The sequence below is a fragment of the Amblyraja radiata genome, chromosome 1 (genome assembly GCF_010909765.2).
Source record: "Amblyraja radiata isolate CabotCenter1 chromosome 1, sAmbRad1.1.pri, whole genome shotgun sequence".
Classification (NCBI taxonomy): Eukaryota; Metazoa; Chordata; class Chondrichthyes; order Rajiformes; family Rajidae; genus Amblyraja; species Amblyraja radiata.
In genome coordinates, this window is record NC_045956.1 from 129,427,566 (window position 1) to 129,449,062 (window position 21,497).

Sequence of the window (21,497 nt, forward strand, 5' to 3'; positions counted from 1 at the left end):
TTTCAAAAGACCATAAAACATAACAATGTCAGTTGCAGTGCTATAAAGAACGATTCCCGGTTATAAACAATGCTAATGAGCAATGCTTGCAGGTTATACAAAGTTACAATAAGGATTGATGGATGCACTGGTATTGTAATCAATGGCCACAGTAGATTTCAAAAGATTCTTTAGTCTAAATGTCAGCAATCACACTATAACAAGTGAAAACTGAACCAAGTGACCTCAAACCATGGTAAACTTGAATGTAATGTGATTCCTGTGGGAGCCACCTTAAATGAGCTTTGACAACACCTTTTGTGGCTTTGTGGTATTCCTATTTCACTCAGAGTTCAAGCACTGGGCTTTATAAATGTCAAAGGAGGCATATCAATTCAGAAAATTTAAATAACTGTGCTGAGCCTCAATCTTTGCAGTAAAATCTACTGAACTGAATATCATGCAGTCCGAAAAATATAACAATCACCTTAATCACCTTCATATTTCCTCATTTTATATTATTCTAAATAAGATACACCAAAACTCTAATATTACCAATGTTACTTCACAATACAGAGCAAAAACTACTTTTTGGGGATGATACAAATTTAAAAAATGTAGACTGCAGGTAGTGCGACAGATTAAAGGAAAAGCACACTAAAACAGCTGGCTCACCCTCTCTTGTTCAACATTATTAATCTCCCAAAAATAGTATTAAAACATGTTGCATTCCATGTGCAAGATACTCTCCAAATGTTATCACAAGACCAAGCTGAAACATACATTTGTCATTTCATTGTTAAAAAATTCTGCCACGACTATTCAAATTTCTGACTATAGCACTTACAATTATGCTAGGGTCCAGTGGAATATGTCACGCACTTTAAAACGTATCAAATTTTCAAGTTAATGTAGAAACATGCATTTGGTGAGAGTCATGTACATTTTAATTGCCCTTCTTCCAATTCCATCTAGAGTTCATGGCTATTTTCTGGCAGTTTTGAATGGAAATAAATACTGTCAGCGCTATCTCAAAACGTTTCATTTTGCATTGCTTTAAAACTGTCCTATAAACCTAGGATAGAGAACACATGTGATTTGGCCAGTGGAGAGCATTTCCTGCACTGATTTGGGTCGTAGCTTATTAGCTATTTATTGATGAACTTTGATTATTCAGGGAAATGATAATGGGGCTCAAATCAACAATCTTGTTCAAAGCCCTGTTTTCACATGTTTTTTTGTAGTTAGTTATTGAAAAACTATGTATAAGATAACCCAGCTACATTTTTACCTTTAAACACACTTACTGTAGTTCACATGAAGGGCATCAGATAAGACATTCCTAGACGCAAAAGGAGTTCCAAATATTTACTTAGCACTGTGAAACTGTGAAAATGTATAATGGTTAGTTTCACCATTGACTTTTGTTATATTTGATGCTGCTTCAGGAAATTTACTGAATTCAACTGACATTCATAATTTTGTTCTCACTTTGCTTAGTTCATTTTTGCTTATATATGTCTGCAGCAAATTAGTCTGCAATGTTCAGCTGAATTTAATTTGCATGTTCAGTTTAATAAATTGCAATTCGATGTGATATGAAATGTTGCTAAAATACCAAAGTAAACACAACGCAGTGATAAAAATTGTCGAACTGAACCTCAAAAATGGAACACTGGATTTGTGTGCTTCCTAATTATAAGGAAACAATAATTGATTGTGCTGCTTTGGGGTTAAATCTGTCAGGTCCACTGCAAATAAATTCCAAGAGTGTTAAAATTGTATTTTGTTATTTTTACTTCTGTATCAGTTTAAAAATGAGTTCACATTGGTCAATCTCTTCGATGACATGTGAGCATTAATGTTACCATTCTGGAAATACAATGGAGTCCTTATTATGACTTATTTTGCTTGACTATTATCTAAAACAGGAGTGGGGAAAATGTTACTTTATTTTCTGTTTAAGTGTCAGTTATATATTTCCCCTGTACCAGTAAAGTTAACCCTTCAAGAAGGCACAATGCAAAGAAACTAAAATTATATTCAAGTTCATTGGAATCTGAATTGTAACAGTGAAGACAGAGGTCATCAGGACAATGCACTAATTCAACTTTTAGACTTTACAGTACAGTTTAGAATCGAGAGATACAGTGCAGATACAGCTGTACATTACTTTAGACTTTAGAGATACAGCACAACCCACTGTGTTCACACCGACTAGCAACCATTCCATATAGAGTACTGTACTACATACTAAGGGCAATTTACAATTGTACCAAAGCCAATTAACTTACAAACATCATCATGTACATCTTTGAAGTGTCGGAGGAAACCAGAGCATCTGATGAAAACCCACACCGTCACAGAGAGATTGTACAAATTCTGTACAGACAGCACCCATAGTCAGGACCCGGGTCTCTGGCGCTGCAAGGCAGCAACTCTACCGCTGCACCACTGTTTCTAGCTCTTTCCAGTATATTTTATCCTGCCAGAATCTGTGTCATTCCTTCTTCTGCTATCCTATCGGGCAATGAAATCCCAAAGAAAACCCAAGGGAAAAAAATCAGCTGGTCAAAAAGCTTTTGTGGAAAAAGAAACAAAGTTAAGAGTTTCAGATCAGAGACCCTTCATCACAATTGAGAAAAGAGAGATAAAGGCTGGTACAATTACATTTTGCACTTTTATTTCTGTTTCTATCTTAAGAAGTTAGCATTGACCAATCCTTTCTGTCGCATGCAAGCTTTAACTTCCCTTTGCCAGAAGGGAAAGAACCTTGTCCTCAAAATAACTTTTTTCCCAGTTCTAATTAAGGATATCTGACCTGAAACGGTAACAGATTATCTTCTCACAAATGCTGCCTGAGTTGCTGAGTGTTTCCAGCATTTTCAATTTTTATCTCGGGTTAAAAGTACTGCTTGACAATGCTTTCCTTATCACCTTTCAGATTGCCATTCACTTGCCATTCACCTTCAGTCTGTGTTCTTGGGGATAGACACAAAAAGCTGGAGTAACTCAGCGGGACAGGCAGCATCTCGGGAGAGAAGGAATGGGTGATGTTTCGGTTCGAGACCCTTCTTCAGGTTAGTTAGGGATAAGGGAAATGAGAGGTATGGACGGTGATGTGGAGAGATAAAGAACAATGAATGAAAGATATGCAAAAAAGTAATGGTGATAAAGGAAAGCCATTGTTACCTGTTTGTAGGGTGAAAATGAGAAGCTAATGAAACTTGGGTGGGGGAGGGAAAGAGAGAGAGGGAATGCCTGGGCTACCTGAAGTGAGAGAAATCAATATTAATACCACAATATATTAATACAATATTAATATATTAATAAGAGCTCTATCTAACTCTCTCTGAAAGGATCCAGAGAACCGGCCTCCACCGCCTCCTGAGGCAGAGAATTCTACAAACTCACAACTCTCTGTGTGAAAAAGTATTTCCCCATCTCCGTTCGAAATAGTTTACCCCTTATTCTTAAACTGTGGCCCTTGGTTCTAGACTCCCCCAACATCGGGAACATGTATCCTGCCTCTAGCGTGTCCAAACCCATAATAATCTTATATGTTTCAATAAGATATCCGCTCATCCTTCTAAATTCCAGTATACAAGCCCAGCCGCTTCATTCTATCAATATATGAAAATCCCGCTATCCCGGGAATGAATCAGGTGAACCTATGCTGCACTCCCTCAATATCAAGAATGTCCTTCCTCAAATTTGGTGACTAAAACTGCACACAATACTCCAGGCGTGGTGTCACTAGGGCCCTGTACAATTGCAGAAGGACCTATTTTCTCCTATACTCAACTCCTCTTTTATGAGGGCCAACAGGCCATTCGCTTTCTTCACTGCCTGCTGTACCTGCATGCTTAATTTCAGTGACTGATGAACAAGGACCCCCCAGATCACATTGTACATCCCCTTTTCCCAACTTGATACCATTTAGATAATAACCTGCCTTCCTGATTTTGCCACCAAAGTGGATAACCTCACATTTATCCACAATAAACTGCATTCGCCATGCATCTGCCCACTCACCCAACCTGTCCAAGTCACCCTGCATCCTCATAGCATCCTCTTCACAGTTCACACTGCCACCCAGCTTTGTGTCATCTGCAAATTTGCTAATGTTACTTTTAATCCCTTCATCTCGATCATTAATTTATATTATAAATAGCTGCGGCCCCAGCACCAAGCCTGACAGTACCCCACTGTAATTATGCTCCTAAAGCTAACCCCCCTTAGTCTAGTTCAGTAAAACACCGAGTCAAGCACTGGAACACTAAACTTTATTTTATGAAACAATAACGAATTCCCTATACAATACTTAACCACCACAGGATCGATCCTTGTCTCTACTTGTCCAAGCCCTTCAGCCTCATGCAAGCAGACACCTTCAAAAGGTCATGCAGTCCCAAGCGCCCCTGCAGAAGATCGACAACGATCCTATTGGAAGTCACCTTTTATAGGTCATTGGACCCTGCGTGGCAGAACTACAATGGGGTGGCAGCCTCAACAAACCAATCACAGATATTGATTACATTAAAGTGTTATTGACAGTTCCCCAACCCAATTACAAAACACCCATTACAATGTTTCTACAGAAGCTTCTGGAAATAAGTCAATTTATCAAGTATTGCAACATTCTCCCGGGGAGTATAAACAATTCAAAAAAGGCTTCACACTTCAGCCAATCATCAAACAGTAACACAAACACCTTGCAACATTATTAACCGTATTTATAACCCTTCTGCAGCCGGCCAATCCTGATAATGCATCTGCCACACCTTTGAGCTCTTCTGCAAAGTTCTCATACATTTTAATGATAGGGAGAACATCTGGACCTCACCTTATCTGATCTTTCAGTCTAGGACCCAGACTTCCTGGCACCGGCTCGAAGCTTGCAGCTTTACGCAAACATTGACCAAGCAGGCCTTGCGGATGCAAAGATCCTCCATTTTATAATATCTTCTATTTTGGCCAATATTGACACCACTAGTCACTGCCTGCCATTCTGAAAGGGACCCGTTAATCCCTACTCTTTGTTTCCTGTCTGCCAACCAATTTTCTATCCATATCTGCACCCTATCCCCAATACCATGTGCTCTAATTTTGCCCACTAATCCCAATGTGGGACCTTATCAAATGCTTTCTGACAGTACAGGTACACTACATCCACTGGCACTCCCTTGTCCATATTCCTAGTTACATGCTCAAAAAATTCCATAAGATTAGTAAAGCATGATTTCCCCTTCGTAAATCCATGCTGACTCGGACGGATCCTGCTACTGCTATCCAAATGTGCCACTATTTCATCTTTTATAAATGACCCAGAATCTTCCTCACCACCTATGTCATGCTAACTGGTCTATAATTCACTGTTTTATCTCTCCCGCCTTTATTAAAAAGTGGGATAACATTAGCTACCCTCCAATCCACTGGAACTGATCCTGAATTTATAGAACATAGGAAAATAATCACCAATGCGTCCACGATTTCCAGAGCTACCTCCTTAAGTACCCTGGGATGCAGACCATCGGGCCCTGGGGATTCATCAGTTTTCAATCCCATCAGTCTATCCAACACCATTTCCTTCCTAATGTGCATTTCCTTCAGTTCCTCCCACCCTAGATCCTCTAGCCACTAGTACATTAGGGAGATTGTTTGTGTCCTCCTTAGTGAAGATGGATCCAATGTACCAGTTCAACTCATCTGTCATTCCCTTGTTCCCCATATTAAATTCACCTTTTTCAGTCTTCAATAGTCCAACTTTGGTCTTAACTAATGTTTTCCTCTTCACAAACCTAAAGAAGCTTTTACTATCCTCCTTTTTGTATTGATTAGCTTACCTTCGTACCTCATCCTTTCCCCCCGTATTGCCTTTTTAGTTATCTTCTGTTGCTCTTTAAAAGTTACTATATCCTCTGGCTTCCCGCTCATCTTTGCTATGTTATACTTCTCTTTTATTTTTATACTGTCCCTGACTTCCCTTGTCAGCCACAGTCGCCGCTTACTTCGCTTGGAATCTTAATTCCTCTTTGAAATGAACTGATCCTGCAACTTCTGTGTTATTCCCAGAAATACCTGCCATTGTTGTTCCACTGTCATCCCTGCTAGGATATCTTTCCAGTCAACTTTGGCCAGCTCCTCCCTCATGACTTCATAGTCCCCTTTGTTCAAATGTAATACTGGCACCTTCGATTTACCCTTCTCCATCTCAAATTGTAGATTAAAACTTATCATATTATGGTCACTGTCTCCTAATGGCTCCTTTACCTCGAGTTCCCTTATCAAATCCGATTCATTACGCAACGCCAAATCCAGAAATGGCTTCTCCCTGGTAGGCTCCAGTACAAGCTGCTCTAAGAATCCATCACGGAGACACTCCATAAACTCCCTTTCCTGGGATCCAGTACCAACCTGATTTTCCCAGTCTACCTGCATGTTGAAATCTCCCTTAACAACTGTAGCATTACATAGAAACATAGAAACATAAAAAATAGGTGCAGGAGTAGGCCATTCGGCCCTTCGAGCCTGCACCGCCATTCAATATGATCATGGCTGATCATCCAACTCAGTATCCTGTACCTGCCTTCTCTCCATAATTCCTCATCCTACATTACCTTTATGACAAGTCAATTTTAACTCTTGATTCAACTTGCACCCTATATCCAGACTACTGTTTGGGGGCCTGTAGATAATTCCCATTAGGGTCTTTTTACCCTTACAATTTCTCAGTTCTATCCACACTGACTCTACATCTCCTGATTCTATGTCACCCCTCGCAAGGGACTGAATTACATTCCTCACCATCAGAGCTACCCCACCCCCTCTGCCCACCTGTCTGTCTTTTCGATAGGACCTACACCCTTGAATATTCAGTTCCCAGCCTTGGCCCTCTTTCAGCCATGTCTCTGTAATTCCCACAACATCATACTTGCCAATTTCTAATTGAGCCTCTAGCTCATCCACTTTATCTCTTATACTTCACACATTCATATACAACACTTTGACTTTGTTATTCACCTCCCCTCTCACACTGGTCACTATTGGCCCTGACCTTGCTCTCTTATCCCTTCTCGAACTTTCCTTCCCATTAATTTGGGATTCGTTTGTAACTTTTCGTGTACTCACTTCCCCTTTACTCCCAATTTGTCAACCCCTTCCCTGCACTATTTAGTTTAAACCCACACGTGTAGCACAAGCACCTTTGCAATGATCATCTGGTAAGCACAAATGGTGAAATCAAATCAAATTGAAACTGGAGCTGTTTTACAAAAAAAAGAGATAAAGTGCTGAAGTAACTCAACGGGTCACCCAGCATCTCTGGAGAACATGGATAGGTGATGTTTCAGGTCAGAACCCTTCTTCAGAGTTATTCCAGCACTTTGTATCTCTTTTCTTTCCAATTGAAACTATCCAGGGTAAAACGATAGAATGTTTACCTGAAATGACAAATGAAATGTGGACAAGACATATTAACATCAATTAAGAAATTGCTAAGATATATTTTAACTTAAGATGTTGCACTGTTAGAATAATAATTTTCCATTGTTCATATTCTAGAGCATTGTTTGTTTGTCATGTATATTTTGCAGAAGAACACAACATGTATCCTAAATTCTGTAACATATAGGGAATACGATTAGCATTTTAAAGTAGATTAACTATCATTATGTGATTGCTGTCTGAAAGAGGTTACCGTGTTCAAATTATTTGCTAACTGTAAAAGTAATTCATTGACATTGTGAAGCATTTTGGGATAATCAGAAGCTATGAATAGCTCTATGTAATACAAAGTATTTTTTTCTTGTGTTGATACGTATCTCCAATAACTGACTGTTGTCGAGGCTACTTTAGAGATACAGCATGGAAACAGGCCCTTCGGACCACCGGGTCCACACCGACCAGTGATCCCCGCAGATTAACACTATCCAACGCACACTAAAGACAATTTTACATTTACACCAAGCCAATTAACTTACAAACCTGTACATCTTTGGAGGGTGTGATAAAACTGAAGATCTCGGAGAAAACCAACGCGATCACGGGAAAAACATACAACCTGCGTGCAGACAGCACCCATAGCCAGGATCAAACCTGGGTCTTTGGCGTTGTAAGCGCGGTAAGACAACAACTCTACCGCTGCGCCACCGTAATGATGGAGATATGTGCGTTAAAATATTAGCAATGTACTTATCTGGCAGTTTATACCACTTTTTTTACCAGGTGCTATTTTAACCCCTGGGTTTTAGGTGTTCGTAGTAGGCAAGAGCTTCATGAATATGTAAAAGCCTGGGTCGAATGACAACTTTGGGATCTTGATGTAATTTTGATTCCAAGTAATATGATGCTTGCTGTGGGCACCAACCAGGGGACAGCTGGGGGCAATTGGATCCAGAGTAAGTTACATCTTAGACCAAATAGAACGAGAGCGCCCATCTGGGCTTCCTTGCTTCACTGCTTACTCTCCCATGACTTCACATGCATCTCCCCCCTCTCTCTCTCCCTCTCCCAGTCACTTACTTTAATGCTGGGGATAATTTGCTGCCTAGAGCATGTTTAGCCAAACAAAGTCTAGATATTCCCAATGACTCTTATTGTGATCTCCTTACCTATCAGTTTATCAAAGGTTGCTAATAGATTTTTGAATTATATATGTGTTGAAAGGAACTGCAGATGTTGCTTTACACTGAAGATAGACACAAAAAGCTGGATTAATCAACAGGCAGCAGCTCTGGAGAAAAGGAATAGGTGACCTTTTCAGTCACGACCCTTCTTTGGACTGATTTATATTCTGACTTACCTATATTATTTTATCAACTTTTTGACTATTTATTTATTTATTTTACTTTTCTTTTTCATCGGTTGGAGCTGCATACTAAATCTCGTTGCACTGACGTGCAATGACAATAAAAGATAAAAGAAAAAAAGAAAGAAAAGACTACCCTTTATTGTACATTCTCTCTACTTTCTTAGAAGATTAAGGAAGTTCAGCATGTCTCTAACTAAATCTTACAAATTTTTACAGATGCGTCATAAAAGGCATTCCGTCAGGATGCATCGCCACTTGGGGGATTGGCAATAGTCCTGCCCAAGACCGCAAGAAATTGCACAGTTACGGATACAGCCCAAACCATTGCACAAACCAGCCTCCCCCCCCCCCCCCCCCCCCCCCCCCCCGCCACCACCACCCCCCATCACACTTTCTTGGGAAAGCAGCCAACAGAATCAAGGACCACTTATACCCTGGTCATTCTCTCTTCTCCCTTCTCCCATTGAACTGAAAATAAAAGCTTGAAAGTACATACCACCAGATTCAAGGACAGCGACTTTCCTTCCGCCATCACACTAATGAATGGACCTTTCAAAAAGTAAAGATGGAGTCCCAATCGCTCAAACGACCTCATTACGACCATTGCATTTTTTTTACATGTGCACTTTCTTTGTAGCTGTAACATTGTAATGATGTAACACTATGTTCCATATGCAGGTTATTATTCTCTTTGCTCTACCTAGTATGGTTGGGGGGAGGGACTCAAATTGGGAAAGATAGCAGTCAGTGTGTGAGGCAGGAGGCAGAGAATGGTAGCACTCTGACCCAAAATGTAGGGGAGAGAAAAAAAGACAATAAACTGAGAATAAGAGAGGGTGGGTTTCTTAAATGTGTATATTTTAATGCTAGGAGCATTGTAAGAAAGGTGGATGAACTTAGAGCCTGGATTGACACCTGGAAGTATGATGTTGTGGCGATCAGTGAAACATGGTTGCAGGAGGGCTGTGATTGGAAACTAAATATTCCAGGATTTCGTTGCTTCAGGTGTGATAGAATTGGAGGGGCAAGAGGTGGAGGTGTTGCATTGCTTATCAGGGAAGATATTACAGCAGTGCTTTGGCAGGATAGATTAGAGGGCTCGTCTAGCAAGACTATTTGGGTGGAACTGAGAAATGGGAAAGGGGTAGCAACACTTATAGGTGTGTATTATAGACCGCCAAATGGGGAGCGAGAATTGGAAGAGCAAATATGAAAGGAGATTGCAGATATTAGTAGTAAGCACAAGGTAGTGATTGTGGGAGATTTCAATTTTCCACACATAGACTGGGAAACACATTCTGTAAATGGGCTGGATGGGTTGGAGTTTGTAAAATGTGTGCAGGATAGTTTTTTGCAGCAATACATAAAAGTACCTACTAGAGAAGGGGCTGTGCTGGACCTCCTGTTAGGAAATGAGACGGGTCAGGTGGCAGAGGTATGCGTTGGGTAACAGTTCGGGACCAGTGATCACAATACCATTAGTTTCAATATAATTATGGAGCGGGTCAGAACTGGACCTAGGGTTGAGATTTTTGATTGGAGAAAGGCTAACTTTGAGGAGATGCGAAAGGATTTAAAAGGAGTAAATTGGGACAGTTTGTTTTATGGGAAAGATGTGGAAGAGAAATGGAGGACATTTAAAGGTGACATTTTAAGAGTACAGAATCTTTATGTCCCTGTTCGGTTGAAAGGAAATAGTAAAAATTGGAAAGAGCCATGGTTTTCAAGGGAAATTGGACACTTGGTTCGGAAAAAGAGAGAGATCTACAATAATTATAGGCAGCATGGAGTAAATGAGGTGCTTGAGGAGTATAAAGAATGTAAAAAGAATCTTAAGAAAGAAATTAGAAAAGCTAAAAGAAGATATGAGGTTGCTTTAGCAAGTGAGGTGAAAGTAAATCCAAAGGGTTTCTACAGATATATTAATAGCAAAAGGATAACAAAGGATAAAATTGGTCCATTAAAGAGTCAGAGTAGACAGCTATCTGCAGAGCCAAAAGAGATGGGGGAGATATTGAACAATTTATTTTCTTCGGTATTCACCAACGAGAAGAATATTGAATTATGTGAGGTAAGGGAAACAAGTAAAGTAGCTATGGAAACTAAGATTCAAAGAAGAGGAAGTACTAACAATTTTGAGAAATATAAAAGTGGATAAGTCTCCAGGTCCAGACAGGATATTCCCTAGGACATTGAGGGAAGTTATTGTAGAAATAGCAGGGGCTATGACCTAAATATTTCATTAGAAACGGGAATAGTGCCGGAGGATTGGCGTACTGCGCATGTTGTTCCATTGTTTAAAAAGAGTAAACCTAGCAATTATAGACCTGTTAGTTTGACGTCAGTGGTGGGCAAATTAATGGAAAGGATACTTAGAGATAATTTATATAAGCATCTGGATAAACAGGGTCTGATTAGGAACAGTCAACATGGATTTGTGCCTGGAAGGTCATGTTTGACTAATCTTCTTGAATTTTTTGAAGAGGTTACTCGGGAAATTGATGAGGATAAAGCAGTGGATGTTGTATATATGGACTTCAGTAAGGCCTTTGACAAGGTTCCTCACGGAAGGTTGGTTAAGAAGGTTCAATTGTTGGGTATTAATGGTGGAGTAGCAAGATGGATTCAACAGTGGCTGAATGGGAGATGCCAGAGAGTAATGGCGGATGGTTGTTTGTCAGGTTGGAGGCCAGTGACTAGTGGGGTGCCACAGGGATCTGTGTTGGGTCCACTGTTGTTTGTCATGTACATCAATGATCTGGATGATGGTGTGGTAAATTGGATTAGTAAGTATGCAGATGATACTAAGATAGGTGGGGTTGTGGATAATGAAGTAGATTTTCAAAGTTTACAGAGAGATTTATGCCAGTTGGAAGAGTGGGCTGAAAGATGGCAGATGGAGTTTAATGCTGATAAGTGTGAGGTGCTACATCTTGGCAGGACAAATCAAAATAGGACGTACATGGTAAATGGTAGGGAATTGAAGAATGCAGGTGAACAGAGGGATCTGGGAATAACTGTGCACAGTTCCCTGAAAGTGGAATCTCATGTAGATAGGGTGGTAAAGAAAGCTTTTGGTGTGCTGGCCTTTATAAATCAGAGCATTGAGTATAGAAGTTGGGATGTAATGTAAAAATTGTACAAGGCATTGGTGAGGCCAATTCTGGAGTATGGGGTACAATTTTGGTCGCCTACTTATAGGAAGGATGTCAACAAAATAGAGAGCGTACAGAGGAGATTTACTAGAATGTTGCCTGGGTTTCAGCAACTAAGTTACAGAGAAAGGTTGAACAAGTTAGGGCTTTATTCTTTGGAGCGCAGAAGGTTAAGGGGGGACTTGATAGAGGTCTTTAAAATGATGAGAGGGATAGACAGAGTTGATGTGGATAAGCTTTTCCCACTGAGAGTAGGGAAGTTTCAAACAAGGGGACATGACTTGAGAATTAAAGGACAGAAGTTTAGGGGTAACATGAGGGGGAACTTCTTTACTCAGAGAGTGGTAGCGGTGGGACTAGGGGAGAATACGTGTTCAGCACGGACTAGAAGGGTCTAGATGGCCTGTTTCCGTGAAGTAATTGTTATATGGTTATATATGGTTACCTATTATACTTGCATATGGCCTGGCTGTACTCATGTATGCTTATCCTGTCGAATCGTGTATGATTTGACTGGATAGCACACAAACAAGGTTTTTCACTGTATCTTGGTACACGATATTAAACCGATGCCAATACAGGTGCACAACCTTTTAACCGTAAGCCTTGGGACCAGACACTTTTCGTAATTCGGAATTTTTCGGCTTTCGGAATGGATGATTTTTAGCGTAGATTTTAACGGCTGGCTCAGTGGTAGAGTGCTCGGCTCATAGCCGCAAGGTCGCGAGTTTGCGCCTCGATCCCGGCAGTTACTCGATCGCGAGTTTGAGTCTTCAATGTAGTTTTTTCTTGCAGAATAGGAGAGAATAGGGAGGGTTAAGCTGGGATCATTCTCTGCGAGATGATCTTAGTGCGGGAGACAAGTGTAGGAGAGGTGTACTGACTGTGTGGGCAGAACTTTGGAAGTGACTGCCCACCATTCTCAAAAGCCGCTGTGTCTCCCTGTCCCTGGGATAGCAGGGGGCGATCAAACAGCACAATACCCCCCTCCCCCTCCAACTCCAGAGGAATCCGCTCCCCGATGGGCCGCTACGGCGACAACTGGCAGTTCGCCCACAGCCCGAGCTGTGCCACCACAAGAACAAGACGTACCTTGCACACCATCAGCTTCTGCCCCTACGGGGAGCGTGTTCCTCTGGAGTTGGAGCGGGGCTGGGCTGGAGTTGATGATCTGGGATCTCCGTGCTTGCAGTGGACCTGGGGGTCGGTGTCCCGATGAGGGGGCGCAGCTCGGGCTGTGGGCGAACTGCCACTTGTCGCCGTAGCGGCCCATCAGGCAGCAGCTTCTGGTGGTCCTGACGTCTCCGGCCAGTTTGCAGTTTTCCTCTGGAGTTGGAACGGGGCTGGGCTGCTGCTGGCTGTGGGTCTCTGGAATCTCCGTGCTTGCAGTGGGCCTGGGGGTCGGTGTCCCGTTGGTCCTGACGTCTCCGGTGACTGGCACTGACCTGCTGGCATTGCCGACGTGAAAACAGTGCAAAGCCCCCGCGCCGGTGCAATGGGCGGGGAGCTGGAGAGGGGAGGGAAGGGGTCACACACATGGCCGGGAAGCAGAGGGGTGTAGGTGGGGTGAAACTGAAGGGAGCGACAATCTGCTGCTGCCTGCCCGCTGAGTTAAAACGTTCCCACGCAAGACTCACGATACACTGTGTATCGTGAGTCTACCGTGGGAACTTTTAAACTCAGCGGGCAGGCAGCAGCAGATTGTCAATTATTAACCCTCCCGCGCAATATACCCTCACCTTCTCTTTTATGAATGGGGATTTAGTTCCCCTTTCTTCGAAGACCGACCGGAGGTTCCGCTGTCACCTCTGCGGGCCGCCCTCGGTGAACGTCTTCAAGGACCTTTCTTCAAGGACCGAAAAAATGACCGCTATTCGGAGCTTTTCGTTATTTGGAATTTCAGATAAAAGGTTGTGCACCTGTACCACATGTTGTACACCCTCTATTGATATTCAGAATGTCCAAATATAAGAACATATGAAATAAGAAACAGAAGCAGGGGTAGTCCAGCTGGGCCTTCAGGCAAACTCTGCCATTAATCAACATCAAAACAGATCTTCTACCTCAGCTATACTTCCCTGCGCTATCCCCACATCAATTGAACTCAACGACTGTGTCTCCAGAATCATCTGTGGTAGAGGATTCTGAAGACAGACACAAAAAGCTGGTGTAACTCAGCGGGTCAGGCAGCATCTCTGAAAAAATGGAATATCGGTGATGTTTCGGGTCGAGACCCTTCTTCAGACTAAGAATCGGGGAAAGGGGAATTCTGAAGATTTATCAGACTGTGAATGAAAAAATGCCTTCTAATTTCAGTCCTAAATGGCTTTACTCTCAACTCCTTGGCCAGGGGTAACATCCTCCCACCGTGCAGCATGCTGAGGCCTGTATGAATGTTGAAAGTTTCAATGAGGTCACCACGACCTTGATCAATTGATTTGTTCAGATATTCAATGATAAAAAGTTTGAGACTTTTCTGGTATCTCCTTTTCTTCATTTTTACAGTTTTCTCCTTAACTTGTTTCTTGATCATTAATGTATTTTTGTTGTTACTAGGCGTCCTAACTTCAGCGAATAACATGCAAACTGTCCTTTAAAAAAAAAATTCCATAACTTTCAGCAACCTGAATTGAAAAATGCAGAACAAGCCAAATTGGCCCAAAGTCCACATGAGCAAATATTCTTAATCACAATTACCCAACCTGTTCCCATATCCATTTATTGTTTTTTCCTTCATGTACTTATCTAATCTAATCATTAATGTTGACATGAATTCTCCCTCCACCACTAACCCTGGAAATGAATGCAGCAGCCTCACAAATCACTGCATAGAATGATTTTCATACCTTCTGTTATGAATATTTTACATTTAACCTTAAATGGAACATAGAACAGACCTTTCAGCCCCCAATGTATGTGCCATATATGTGTATGTGAGTGTGTGTGGGTGTGTGTATGTGTATATGTATGTGTGTTTGTGTATATATATTATAACATATTTCTATTTTACCAGCTTGAGGAATTTCCCTTAATGTTCTTGGAACCAATACACAGGAACTAGAAACACATGTATACCCCTTGACTCCGAAAACCTGCTCTCCATTAATTAAGATCATAACTGATCTGAGCGCTACCTCATCTTTACATTCCCGCCTGTTGTTGCTTAACATTCTCTTCTTACTGAGAAATTACCTATCCTTGCCTTAAGGCTTTCCAAAAGTGACTTCCACTACCCATTGTGGTCAACAGTTTCTAAGTATATAACCTGTTGAGAGAAAGAATTTCACATAATTTCTCTTAATTGGGCGATGAACTTAAATGAAACGGTGACCTCCAGAACTAGATTCTCCCACAGGAGAAAGCAACCACTCCACATCCACCTTGTTGAGACCTATTAGGATCTTATATGCTTCAGGTGTTACCTTTCACTCTTCTGAATTCAGGTAATGTAAGCCCAATGCTTTGTTACATATCAAGAGACCACTCTCATTCTGAACAATGTCAATATTGTGGTATTTTTAACAAAGTACAATCTCCTGAAAAAAAATGCCCCTGAAATTACCTAAATTAGACAACATAACCCACCTGTAATTGAATTGATAAATTAGCCTTACTTCTGCTTTTAGGCTAATTTTTATCTTCTCAAAGCAACTTTAAATCTTGTTTCTAAGTGATGCCACATTGCTAATATCCTTCCACTGAACCATTCAGAAGGGACCAAAACATCTACAACTCTCAGTTTCACTCTTCCATCTCCACCAACCGCTCCTCTTGGTTTTATTTTAGTTTAAAGATACATCATGGAAACAAGCTTTTCGGCCTACCGAGTTTGCGCCAACCAATGACCTCCGCACATTAACACTATCCTGCATTCAGTATACCACGGACAATTTACAATGTTACCAAGCCAGTTAACCTACAAACTTGAATGTCTTTGGAGTGTGGGAGAAAACCGGAGTTCCCAGGGAAAAGGTGTCAGAGGTTATGAGGTGAAGGCACGGGAATGGGGTTAGGAGGGAGAGATAGATCAGCCATGATTGAATGGCAGAGTAGATTTCATGGGCTGTATGGGCTAATTCTACTCCTATCACCTATGACCTTATGAAAACTCATGCAGATCATGGGGAGAATGTATAAACTCTATACAGCCAAGCACTTGAAGACAGGATCAAACCCAAGTCTCTGGCACTGTAAGGCAGCAACTCTACTGCTGCACCATAGTGGCACCTCTTCTCATAGTTCTTTCCATCCAAGAACAGAACATTCAAGACCTGCCCTTTTACTCTTTCCTTCCCACCATCCAGGGAACCAATTGCTTTTTCCTGCTGAAGCACCAATTTGCATCACTTGCATGAATTTTTTCGGGCTGAACTGGACATTCAAAATATGACATTGCAGAAATAAAATGTTGGTTGGGGTACGCTTTGCAGAGCATATTTGGTCATTCTGCAAATGTGACCCAAAGCTGTCAGTTATCTGCCCTTCTATATCTTTATTCTGATCCAACTCTGAGCTTTCTAGTTTGATCTCTTATACAATTCCAATGAAATAAACATTTGTTGAAACATTTAGCAGGTCAGGCTGCATCTGTGGGAAGAGAAATTAGTCAGGTTTGTCAGGCCTACTGATTGTATTTCTGTCCCCCCCCCCCCACACACATACTCAGCATCTACATTTTATTTATTTTTTAAAGTTTCTTTGATGGCCAATGATAGCTCAAAGGATAATATCTTATCTTCTTTATCAGCAAATTACAGCCTTCAGGGCTTAGTTTTAAAATCAGAAACTTATTTTAACTATTGTTTACGGTTTGATGCAAAGAGATTAACCTGTAACATTAACTCAGATTTTCTCTCTCGACTAATGTATGACCTGTTAGGTATTTCTCATGTTCTCTTCTAATTTAAATTTCCTACACTGCAGGATTCTGCACCACACAGTTCCAGCATTGCTTTTCTCTCTCCTTTCTGTTGCCATTTATTTCCTTCTCCTTACAACTTTCCAGACAGAACACTTGCAATTCACAAGGTTTTGGCATCCTCTCTCAACCAACAACACCACCATATGCAACGCCATTTCATTTGATTGCCATACTAATAGTCGAGACTTAAAGTGTGTGAATAACAGCGGGTCAGGCAGCATCTAAACTCGTTGCACTGAACTAAATCTCGTTGCACTGAACTAAATCTCGTTGCACTGACGTGCAATGACAATAAAAGATATATTATTATTATATTATTATTATTATTATTATTATCTCAGAAGAACGTAGATAGGCAATGTTTCGGGTCAGGAAGGTTTACTATTCTTCTGTTATTCATTTTGATCTCTTCAGCCTATAGACAATAGACAATAGACAATAGGTGCAGGAGTAGGCCATTCGGCCCTTGGAGCCAGCACCGCCATTCAATGTGATCATGGCTGATCATCCACAATCAGTACCCCGTTCCTGCCTTCTCCCCATATCCCCTGACACCCCTATCTTTAAGAGCTCTATCTAGCTCTCTCTTGAAAGTAGCCTACACCCATCTCTTCTAACCTTCATTTTCTGACTTTTCCAAATCTAATGAAAGGCCAGCTAATTGAATATTATTTCTACTTCTCTCTCTCAGTTGTCACTGCCTGAATTGCTGAGTATTTCCAGTCTTTTCTTATATCATTTTAAATATGATACATTGTCCTTCCTTTTGGAGGGTATTAGCCAGAAAGAGAGGTTGCGCTATCATAGATTGTTTTCCCATAATGCAAAGGCTGAGGAGAGATCTGATTGGAGTATATAAAATTAGGAGAGGTCTAGATAAGGTTTGGTCATAACCTTCTCCCCCAGGTTGGAAATATCAAAGACGAGAGCTCAATAGGTGAAAGGGGCAACGTTTAAAGGCAAAGTGTGGGGTAATTGTTTTTTCAGAGAGTGGTGGGTGCTTAGAATGTCCTGCCAGGGATGGTGGTGGAGGCATTTAAGAGGCATTTAGATAAGTGCACAAATATGCAGGGAATGGAGGGATTATATGTAATAATTTATGTGCCATAAATTAAATTCATTTCTTTATTGTAATTGCAATAACATTTCTTGCTGGAGTTAAGTCAAGCATTTCCTCCTTAATATTGAACTTTTTATACAGTACAGAATCAAAGGTGTTATCATTATTTACAGTGAATTATCTAAGTTTGCAGTACATAACATTCAGTATGTACACAGATGAAGGTTTTGATTCTAACAAGCATTATGTTTCCATGACTCATACGGTAATTTAGATACAAAACAATATGTCTCTTAACCTATTTTCTATAATATACAAAAAGGGAATAGTTTCAGAGGTACTTCTGCAATTGTCAGCACTGCATAGAATGGTAAAATGAACAATCGGTTTAACAAATGGGACCAAGGAAAGAGCGTTCACGTCGCGGCCCTGTTTTCACCAGTCTTTCCATCACCACGCACAAGAGGCACAAGAAACGCAAGACAGACACCATTGTATGCAGATGCTGAGAAGTGTGTTCAGCTCTGGCTGAACAACTTCTAATCTTGTGTGTGGCCTCGATAAGAAGAAGGTTTAACAAATAAAGTTAAACCTCATGTTATTTATTGTTTATGATCCATCATGGATAATGATTTAATTTGGTCATGAATTCACACATTTTTCAATGACGTAATCCTGGAAGTTCACCTTCTTCCACCTTCATTACACAATATATCACAATGCTTGAACCAGGCTATTTGTTGCAGAAACTCAGATCTGTGCTTCTTTACTCATAGACTTGACTAATCAAATCCTCTTTAAACTTCAGCTTATTCCATAACCATGCTAATAGATTGAAAAGCAAAAACATAAAACTGCTGGAAAGTACGTCGGAACCCTTTATCAGTATTGGAAAAGAGAAAAAGCAAGTTAATTTTCAGGAAAGGCAGTTGTGGATAGACAATAAATCTGGCTTTGCCAGTCATGCCTACATCTCAAAAATGAAGAAATAAATGAAATCAGGCCCCTGTGGATTTTCAAGTACAATCCATTTTCCTTATACAAAAATCATTTAAATCAACTTTCGCTTAGTCCTCTGCAAATACATCTCCTTTCTTTTTCTCAGATTTACTTTCAAGTAACTGTTCCATCCTTTCATTGGAACTCATCTCGGTTCAGTAAAGATTGCACTATGTTAACTTGCATTATTGTCCTTTTTCATGATGATGCTCGAACTACATTTGACCACCATCACCAAATGCTTTCCCTTGGACACCCTTTCAAATTGTCCAGATTTATTCTCAAAACTAGTGCCAGACTGTCCTTCTCCTGTTGTGCTTACTGTATATGGGAAATATTTCTAGAATACATAACAAAAGACTCGCCATCTCTATTTCTCACATGTTAGGGCCGTCAGAATCTTCTACTATTCCTCCTGTATATGTTTTGTGCTTACGTATTTGCTCTTTTACCTCCATTAAACCTGTTTGTGTTAGTTTGGTATCTGGATTCAACTTAATCATTTTCAATTTTCCCCTTTTCAATAGCTGAGGACCTGGAGAAGTTGAAACAAATATTTTAGGACCTAAGTCCAATTGGTGCAATTCCTGATAATTGCATTTATGCTTCCCTTTTCTAGTGGTCATTTTGATCAGCAGCTGGAAAATATTGAAATAATCTGAAAAGCATGAAAGAGAGAATTATACTCTAATGGGCCCACTTAGGTGATTTTTCAGCGGACTGCTGGCGACTGTCAAGTTGCCGGCCATTGCCTGAAAAACAGGCAACTAGAACGGTGACTGTCAGAGGGGAACATCCACACACACACAAACACATCGCTTCCTTCACCAGCCTGTGTGAATATTTTAGACAGTGCTCCTACCGCTTGCCCTGTCTAAAAAATTCACATGGTGCAAAGCCAAGGTGATACAGACACACACCTCGATGAACAGGAAGGTTGGCGCTGTAGTTAAGATGGCTAAAGCACATTGTAAGTCCTTTAAAAGAGGGGGGGAGAAGGGGGGAGGGGGGGGGGGAGAAGGAGTGGAGACAACTTTTAAGAAGCCAGAGAAACACGGCTGTGAAGCTAGGCGGACATTTAATGTATTCTTGCTTCTGAAAACAGCTGCTTACCTTTTTTTCCCCAATGAGCCAATGAAATTCACCGGTCAGCACCGGCTACAACCTACGAGAACCTCCGAGAACCTTTGACCTCCTGGCAACCCATTAGGACATCCTGGCGACCCACCTACAGCTCGAGAATTCTCGCTACTCTCTATGGCGGCTTCATTCTAGTCGCCGCTAATTTTTAAAAACATGTTGAAAAATTTGCTGCGACCATAATGAGGCCGTGACTAGTTCCCAGAATGCGGGAATTCCTCGCGACCATGAAGGTGACTCCCCGGCAATGAACCGCGAACATGTGGCGACTGCATAGTCTCCTGCAATCGCCTAAAAAGTTGCCTAAGTGGGACGAGCCCATTAGGTTCAGGAAATGCAAAGTTGTTCAACAAGTGATATAAATGCATTATTCAAAAATGTGTAAATTCATCAGTTTAAACCCACATAGAGCACAGAAAATAGAACAGTAGCGCACAGGAACTGGCCCTTTGGTCCACAATGTCCTTGTCAAACATAATGCCAACTTAAATTAATCTCTGCCTGCACATGATCCATATCCCTCCCTGCATATCCATGTGCTATCAAAAAGCCTGTTGAATGCCACTTTCTTATCTGTGTCCAGCACCTCCCCTAGCAATGCATACCAGACAGCCATCACTCTGTGTGAAAACGTGTCCCGCACATCTCCTTTAAACTTTCCCCCTCTCACTTTAGAGCTATGTCCTCTACCCTGGTGGGGTGGTTGGGGGGGGGGGAGCGGTAGGTTCTGACTGTCTACCCTTTCTATGCCTCTATAGAAATCTATGTCTCCTATGGCCTCTAAAAACTAGAGCTATGCTCCCCAGTTTTTGTCATTACCACCCAAGGAAAAAGGTGCTGACTTTCTACTCTATCTGTGTCTCTCATAATTTTTTATACTTCTATCAGGTTTCCCCTCAGCTTCTGACATTCCGGAGTAAACAATCAAAGTTTGTCCAACGTCTCCTTATAGCTAGTGCCCTCTAATCCAGACAGCAAGCTGGTAAACCTCTTGTGTACCTCGCATAAGCCTCCATATCCTTCCTGTAATGAGGTGATCAGAACTGCACACACCATTTTGTTTACAATGCATTGCATTAAAGGCTTCTTTCAGTTTGGAACAATATTTTGTGTACTTCATGGACAATTATGGGAAAAGTCTGCAATGTTCTGTAGCACTGTAAACCAGCAGAGGCATAGATAAATCAGAAAATAAGACAGCTTTATTATATTTTAAAAAATCACTTTGTTACATTACAACCAGGCAAATGTAGTATAGAAACAAATGAGAATAACTATTATTATTTAAACACACCTTTATCTTGTTTCGAAGTAAGTTAGAAATCACATTTCCCAAAAGTTACAGATGCATCTTTTAAAGGATATTGCAACATTAAATTCTTGGAAACATGCTCCAGTTGAGTTGATCAATGAGTGTTTCAGAGAAAATAG